This window comes from Ornithorhynchus anatinus, chromosome 1 (genome assembly GCF_004115215.2).
Source record: "Ornithorhynchus anatinus isolate Pmale09 chromosome 1, mOrnAna1.pri.v4, whole genome shotgun sequence".
Taxonomy (NCBI): Eukaryota; Metazoa; Chordata; class Mammalia; order Monotremata; family Ornithorhynchidae; genus Ornithorhynchus; species Ornithorhynchus anatinus.
In genome coordinates, this window is record NC_041728.1 from 132,881,287 (window position 1) to 132,888,853 (window position 7,567).

A 7,567-nucleotide genomic window follows, 5' to 3' on the forward strand; every position below is an offset into this window, starting at 1 on the left:
GATCTTTGTTAAGGGGATTAAGACTGTGAGCCTCACGTGGGACAACCTGATGACCCTGTAACTACCCCAGCACTTAGAATAGTGCTCTGCACATAGGAAGTGCTTAACAAATACCATCATAATTATTATTAAGGTCTTACTAGGTGCCTAGTACATACTAAACAATGGGGTAGATACAAGCTAATTAGGTCAAACCCAGTTCCTGAACCACACAGTCTAAGCAGGAGGGAGACTGGGTATTGAATCCCCATTTGACAGATGAGGAAACTGAGGCACAGAGAAGTGAAATGACTTCCCCAAGGTAACACAGCTGGCAAGTGGCAGATCCAGGATTAGAATCCAAGTCCCCAGATTACCAGACCTAGACTCCTTCCACTAGGCCATACTGCAAGAGCTTTGAAGGACTGGAAATCTAAGACCTGGGCCAGCCTATCCCAGTCTGCCCTGGTGCTATCCTGTGCCAGGCCTGGCTCACCTCAGTTTCGGCTGGAAGCCAGCAGCCAAACCAGAAGTGGTTAAACTCTCTTCCAGGAGGGTGGGCAAGGGATTGTTCATTTGTATGGCTGCCCAGTGAGCTGCTGGGAACTTTGACGGTATCTCAAACTGCAGCCCAGAAAGGGGGAGTCAGGTGCTGGGGCTTTCCAGGAAGGAAGCAAGGTCATGCCAGAGTTTTGGTGACTTGTCCTCTAGACTGTAAGTTCGTTATGGGGAAGGAACATGTCCACTAATTTTGTTGTACTCTCCCAAGAGCTTAGTACAGTGCTCTGCACAAGCAACATGGCACAGTGGTTAGATCGTGGGCCAGAGAATCAGAAGGCCAAGGGTTCTAATCCCGGCTCCACCACTTGTCTGCTGGGTGACCTTAGGCAAGTCACTACTCTCCTCTGAGCCTCAGTTACCTTCTCGGTAAAATGGGGATTGAGACTGTGAGCCCCAAATGGGACAGGGACTATGTCCAACTCGATTCGCTTGTATCCTCCCAAGTGCTTAGTACAGTGCCTGGCACATAGTAAGTGCTTAACAAATGCCATTATCATTATTATTATTATCATTAGCAGCATGGTTTAATGGATAGAGCACAGGCCCAGTAGTAAGAAGATCAGGGGTTGAGATCATCAGTTGACTAGCAGGGTTTCCTATCTGTTTCCTATCTGTTTCCCTGCTAGTCAAGGCTAGTTCAACCGCCTTTCCCTACTAGTGCTAAAAGAAGCGCTAGTAGCAATAAACTTGTCTCTTACCTACCCTTTTAAACACAGCACAGAGTCTGTGAAGTTTTTCTTCCACAGGTTCTAATAATAATGTTGGTATTTGTTAAGCGCTTACTATGTGCAGAGCACCGTTCTAAGCGCTGGGAGAGATACAGGGTCATCAGGTTGTCCCATGTGAGGCTCACAGTCTTCATCCCCATTTTGCAGATGAGGTAACTGAGGCACAGAGAAGTCAAGTGACTTGCCCACAGTCACACAGCTGACGAGTGGCAGAGCCGGGATTCGAACCCATGACCTAATTCGAACCTAATCCCTGCTGTGTGACCTTGGACAAGTCACTTCACTTCACGGTGCCTCATTTACCTCATCTGTAAAATGGGGACTGAGACTGTGAGCCCCACGTGGGACAGGGACTGTGTCCAACCCAATTTGCTTGGATCTACCTCAGCACTTAGTATTGTGCCTGGCACATAATAAGTGCTTAACAAATAGAATAATAATAATTATTATTATAGTAAGCGCTCAATAAATTGATTGATTTTCTATGGCCAAAGGTGGAGATTCCAGTCTTCAATTTGTTCCTAATTCCTCAATGCATTCACGTCACAGCCTGGTGCCCTGGAACAACAAATTTGGGTGTGTGAGCCATGGGTAGGACAGAAACTTCTTCTGCCCTATTTACCTTATATCCACTTCAGTGCTTACTTCAGTGCTGTATACATAGTAAGTATTTAACAAATACCCACAATTATTATTACTGGGTAGGTGCCTATTCTCCCTCCTTTAGCCTTGATTACTGCATCAGCCTCCTTGCTGACCTCCCAGCCTCCTGTCTCTCCTCATTACAGTCCATACTTCTCTGCGGCCCAGATGAAATTTTCTACAGAACCATTCAATCTAGTCAAAAAATTAAAAAGCACCAATCATTCATATTCACTGAGTGCTTACTGTGTGCAGGGCATTTTACTAAGCACTTGGGAGAGTACAATATAACAGAGTTACCACTGTTATTATTATTATTATTCTCTCTCTACCAGGAAAGCACCCCTCTCGGGGTTGCACCTGGAGAGTTTCCACTACTCTACCAGTCTCGGCTATGGGAGGGAGAGTCAAACAGAGGCATATCCGTTCCTATCCTAGCTTGGGCAGTGGCTAGCGAGTGGCAGACAATCTGCTACAAGTCAAAACTCCCCTGTGCTGGGCATGGGAGAGAGCCGAGAGTGGAGACTCGAGTTGACTGCGTGGAAGGAGGTAATGGTCAACCACATCTGTGTTTTGACCAAGAGAACTCTTTGGATTCACCACCAGAACATTGGCAGATGGAGGTGGGGCGTCCTGGGAGAGACATGTCTATGGTGTTGCTATGGGACGGAGGTGACTCGACAGCGTAAGACCAGACAAGACCAGGGAAGAAAAGACCCCATTGACTCCAAAGGCAGAAGTGAATGTGACGCCTTTACTGGTGGCTGTGAAGAGCAGGAAGGCATGGCAGCATCCACCGCTGAGGACGCCTGGAGACGTTCTTTTTCGTGGCCACAGGCCTTAAAAACAATAATGATAATTGTGCTACTCATTAAGCTCTTACTATGTGCCAGGCACTCTATTAAGCCCTGAGGTAGATACAAGGTAATTGGGTTGGACATAGTCCCTGTTCCACATAGTAATGATGGTATTTGTTAAGCACTTACTATGTGCCGAGCACTGTTCTAAGCGCTGGGGTAGATAGAAGGTTATCAGGTTGTCTCACGTGGGGCTCACAGTCTTAATCTCCATTTTACAGATGAGGTAATTGTGGCCCAGAGAAGTTAAATGACTTGTCCAAAGTCACGCAGCTGACAAGTGGCAGAGCTGGGATTAGAACCCATGACCTTTGACTGCCAAGCCTGTGCTCTTTCCACTAAGCCACGCTGCTTCTCATGGGGCTCACAGTCTTCAACCCCATTTTACAGATGAGGTAACTGAAGCCCGGAGAAGTGAAGTGACTTGCCCAAGGTCACACAGCAGACAAATGGTGGAGCCAGTATTAGAACTCAGATCCTTCTGACTCCCAGGCTCTTTCCACTGGGCCACACTCCTTTTCTCTCTTCTCCCCCGACCTCCCGCCAGCCATCTTGTAGAAGATGTAGATGTAGATGTAGATGTAGAAGCCATCTTGGAGAAGCAGCGTGGCTCAGTGGAAAGAGCACGGGCTTTGGAGTCAGGGCTCATGAGTTCAAATCCCAGCTCTGCCACTTGTCAGCTGTGTGACTGTGGGCAAGTCACTTAACTTCTCTGTGCCTCAGTTCCCTCATCTGTAAAATGGGGATTAAGACTGTGAGCCCCACGTGGGACAACCTGATTCCCCTATGTCTACCCCAGCGCTTAGAACAGTGCTCGGCACATAGTAAGCGCTTAACAAATACCAACATTATTATTATTATTATTATCTTGTATCCTGTGTGGGTGGCACTGTGCAACCCGGCCCTGCTGGTGAACACAGAACTCAAACACACATCCTGCTGATGGTGGGAAAATCTCAATGACATGTCCTATGCAAGCAGGTGACCTAGGTCACTGGTTGCCCGGTTGCTAATAGGACAGCAGCTCTATTTGATAATATCCCGGGCATCCGCCCAACTTGTGTAGAAACGTGGTGCTTGCCTGGAATAGGGAAAAGGGTTATAAAAGCCCTCCCCCTAAAATCATCTTTGTCTCCCAGAGTAGGTCCCCACAAGGACAGAAACCAGCAGTCTTTAAATGTTTTGATTTAAAGCTAAAAGCAACCAGAATAATCTCCTGAAGACAGGGCCGGGCATGGCTGAGAGTGAATGCTACAGCACAGCCAGGGGCAATTCCTACCTGCAGATCTTAGGGAAAGGGGCTTTGGGTCGCATGTGGACCTTTTCGGCCACCCCTGCCTAAGTGGACAAAAATCTCTCTGCCTTTGGGTCATCTTTGGGTAAAATTCTCACTTTCTACACCCCCATCCAACATACACACAAACACATACAAACGGAATATATTAGCCTTGGTGTTTGACCACACAGAGTTTACAACCCTAAGATGGAAAAGGGAGTCAAACACGGAGGACTTAGGTGTGGGACATAAGACCCAGGTAGGCTTATGTGCATACATGCATTTATACACTCAGTCTATCAGTCGATCAATCAGTGCTATTTATTGAGTGCTTACTGTACGCAGAGCACTTTACTAAGTGGCTGGGAGAGTACAACACATCAGAGTTGGTAGACATCTTCCCCGATTACATCCAGGAGGGGAGACTGAGATTAATATAAATACATTACGGATAGGTACATAAGTGCTGTGGGGCTTTGGGTGGGGTGAATATCAAACAATCAGTCAATCAATCATATTTATTGAGTGCTTCCTGTGTGGAGAGCAATATCAAATGCTTAAAAGGTACAGATCTACACCCACTTAAATATGAGGAAATGAATTTGTTCATTTAATAAGCAGGTGCAGATAGATGCATCGCCATGGAGGGTAATTGAAGGATGTGAAGGGCTCCAGGGTTCATGGGAGGAAACAGGCCATGGTTCCATCCAGGAAAGCTTCTCGGAAGAGTGGTGAATTAAATGACAGCAACGCCCTCTGGAACCCTATGAACTCTGGGGAAGGGGGCACCCATAATCCAAGGAGCGGTTAAGAAATGCTTTTGGTCTTGTTCAACCCTGTCTGGCGAGCCTACGTTGTGCTCGGCTCCAGACCAGGCCTGGCTAAGAGGTGTGAAGCTGACAGGGGGAGACCATCTAGTTTTCTCTTGCTGTTTTTATTGGAAGCATTTTGCTCTTGTTTTGTTTTAGGCTTTATTTGTTTATGCTTCTGTGTTCCTTTCTGTTTCTGCTTCACTGGATGAGGAGGGCAGGCAAGGGGAGGGAGAGAGGCCTTACTTCGGTTAATTCAGAGGAAGAAAGAAATTTCACCTGGTTTTTCTAATCAAGATAGTTTTCCTGAAGGGAGCAGGATCAGAGGGAGAGTTACCACTTGGTTCTGTTTCCCAGGTCCGGTCAGTGTTGGTCTCAGGAACCTTCTTGAGGGCGGGGAGCGAGTCTCTTGTCTTATGCCGTCGAGTCGTCTCCGATCCATAGCGACAACATGGACACATCTCGCCCAGGACGCCCCACCTCCACCTGCAATCGCTCTGATATGTATCTGTAGAATTTTCTTGGTAAAAATCCAGAAGTGGCTTAGCATTTCCACCTTCTGCACAGTGAACTTGAGTCTCTGCCCTCTACTCTCTCCTATGCTCCTGCTGCCCAGCACAGGTGAGTCTTGACTTGTAGCCGATTGCCTTCCACTCACTATCCACTGCCCAAGCTAGGAATGGAATGGATATGCCTTTGCTTGACTCTCCCAAACAGTCAACCCATCGATCAGTGGTACTTATGGAACGCTTACCATGTGCAGAGCCAACTAAACACTTGGGAGAGTCCAGTAAGTGCTTGGGAAAGTCCAATACCCTATTGGATTGTACATTCTCAAGCACTTAGTACAGTGCTAGGCACTGCCCAGATTAGGGAAACAGCCTTGAGAAGTGAACCCGCTTTCCTCCACCCCTTCCCCAACAACTGCTCTCACTCCCTCCCGACTCAGCTCACCTTAAGCTTCACCTGTTCAGAACACAGTTGCGGGAGGCGACTCTAATGAACCGAGTCCTCGTGTTCATATTTGGATTCCGGCTTTTTGGAAGGCAACATGCAAGTCGAGATAAATTGATATGTAAATGTATGCAAAACGCCGTGCAAATATGTGTCCTCAGACTTAATGGCACATGTCTGGCAGCCTTATTGAGGGCGATGCTGAATGAGGTAGGGGGAGGGGAGGACAGAGTCTGGAGGATGGGCAGGGGGAGAGACTGTTTCAGGCGTGGGAGCTGCGGGAGAAACGGGCACAGGTCTGAGGGGAGGGGAAGCAGGGGTGCTGGCCGGGAAGCAAGGGGAAAAGGGAAGCTCAGAAGCCCGGGGTTAGGAATTTGGATTGGGTCTGAAGGAGCCAAGAGACAGTTTGAGGTCAGCACTGATTCAGTCACGGTAGTGAGAGAAGAGTTTTAGCTGTGGCCATTTGAATGGATTAAGCGGTAGGGCCAAGAGAAGAGAAGCCAGTTTTGGGGAATCTAGACAGGAGGAGACCGCAGCCAGGACGGAGCTGGAGAGGGCCAACTGGGGAGGGGAAGAGAATGAAAGCTGGAGGAGTTTGGGGGATGGGGATGGAAGCCGGAGGAGCTGTGGAGGCTGCAGTTTGTCGATTCGGCCGGTTCACTGGAGTCTTGGAGAGGGTGGACTTAGGGAGGGTGGTCTCCGGAAAGGTAGTCTTGGGGTGAGTGGTCTTGGGGAGCGGGATGACTTAGGGGAGCTCTATTCAGACATTCCCAAGACAGGTCCCAGGAAGTGCCTGTCTCAGTTCTCCGCTCCTCCCGGGGGGCCTACAGCCCAGCCCGGTTCAGCCCACATTCACACCTGCCTCGGGTCTCCAAGCCCCATGAGACGGGTGACTCCAGCGGGGAGGGGAGGTGCAAACCCTCTGTCCAAGCTCTGAGTGGTGCCATCTTCCCAGCCAGTTCGGGCGGGGTTAGATGCCGACTGGGCCATCAGCCTCCGGCCACATCCCCCGGGGGAGCCGCCTTCTCCCCGGAGGTTGAGGCTGGTGCCGTCTCCCAGGTGGGAGACACAGGGAGCCCGGGAGGTCGGTCAGGAGTCTGACCCACTTGCCCAGAGGTCAGGGCGGAATTCCCCAGAGGGTGGAGGCCCAGCCCGGACAACTGGTGCTAGAAGGGCATCACTGCCGGAAGCCAGGGTCATCCTTGGCTGATCAAAGGCGCTGACCATTCACTCCCCTCCTCCACTTCCTCCACTCCCGCCCTGCTTCCTCCAGAATGAGGAGCAACTGCCAGCCCAAGCCTTAACATACGAACCCCCTCTGAAGCAGGACACAAGGGCACAATGTCTCCTCCTCCAGACTGTAAGCTTGCTGTGGGCAGGAGCTTGTTATGGGCAGTGAATGGCACTGTTTGTTGTTATATTGTACTTTTCCAAGCGTTTAATACAGTGCTCTGCATACAGTAAGAACTTGATAAATATGATTGAATTAATGGAATGTGTCTATTTCTAAGCTCGTTGTGGGCAGGGAACGTGTCTGTCTATTGTTGTACTCTCCCAAGCGCTCTGCACACAGTAAGCACTCAATAAATATGATTGAATGAATGGTTATATTGTACTCTCCCAAATGCTTAGTACAGTGCTTTGAGAAGTGCTTTGAGAAGCAGCGTGGCTTAGTGGAAGGACCCCGGGTTTTGGAGTCAGAGGTGTGGGTTTTAATCCCGGCTCCGCCACTTATCAGCTGTGTGACTGTGGGCAAGTCAC

General features: G+C 49.2%; 1 non-coding gene across 1 annotated transcript; it reads left to right on the forward strand.

The window, feature by feature from the left end:
- The first annotated feature begins 2,252 nt into the window (after positions 1-2,252).
- On the forward strand, positions 2,253-2,390 carry LOC114816433. Its single transcript, XR_003764209.1, has one exon. It is a non-coding gene; the product is annotated as a small nucleolar RNA SNORA7 (small nucleolar RNA).
- Positions 2,391-7,567: the final 5,177 nt, after the last annotated feature.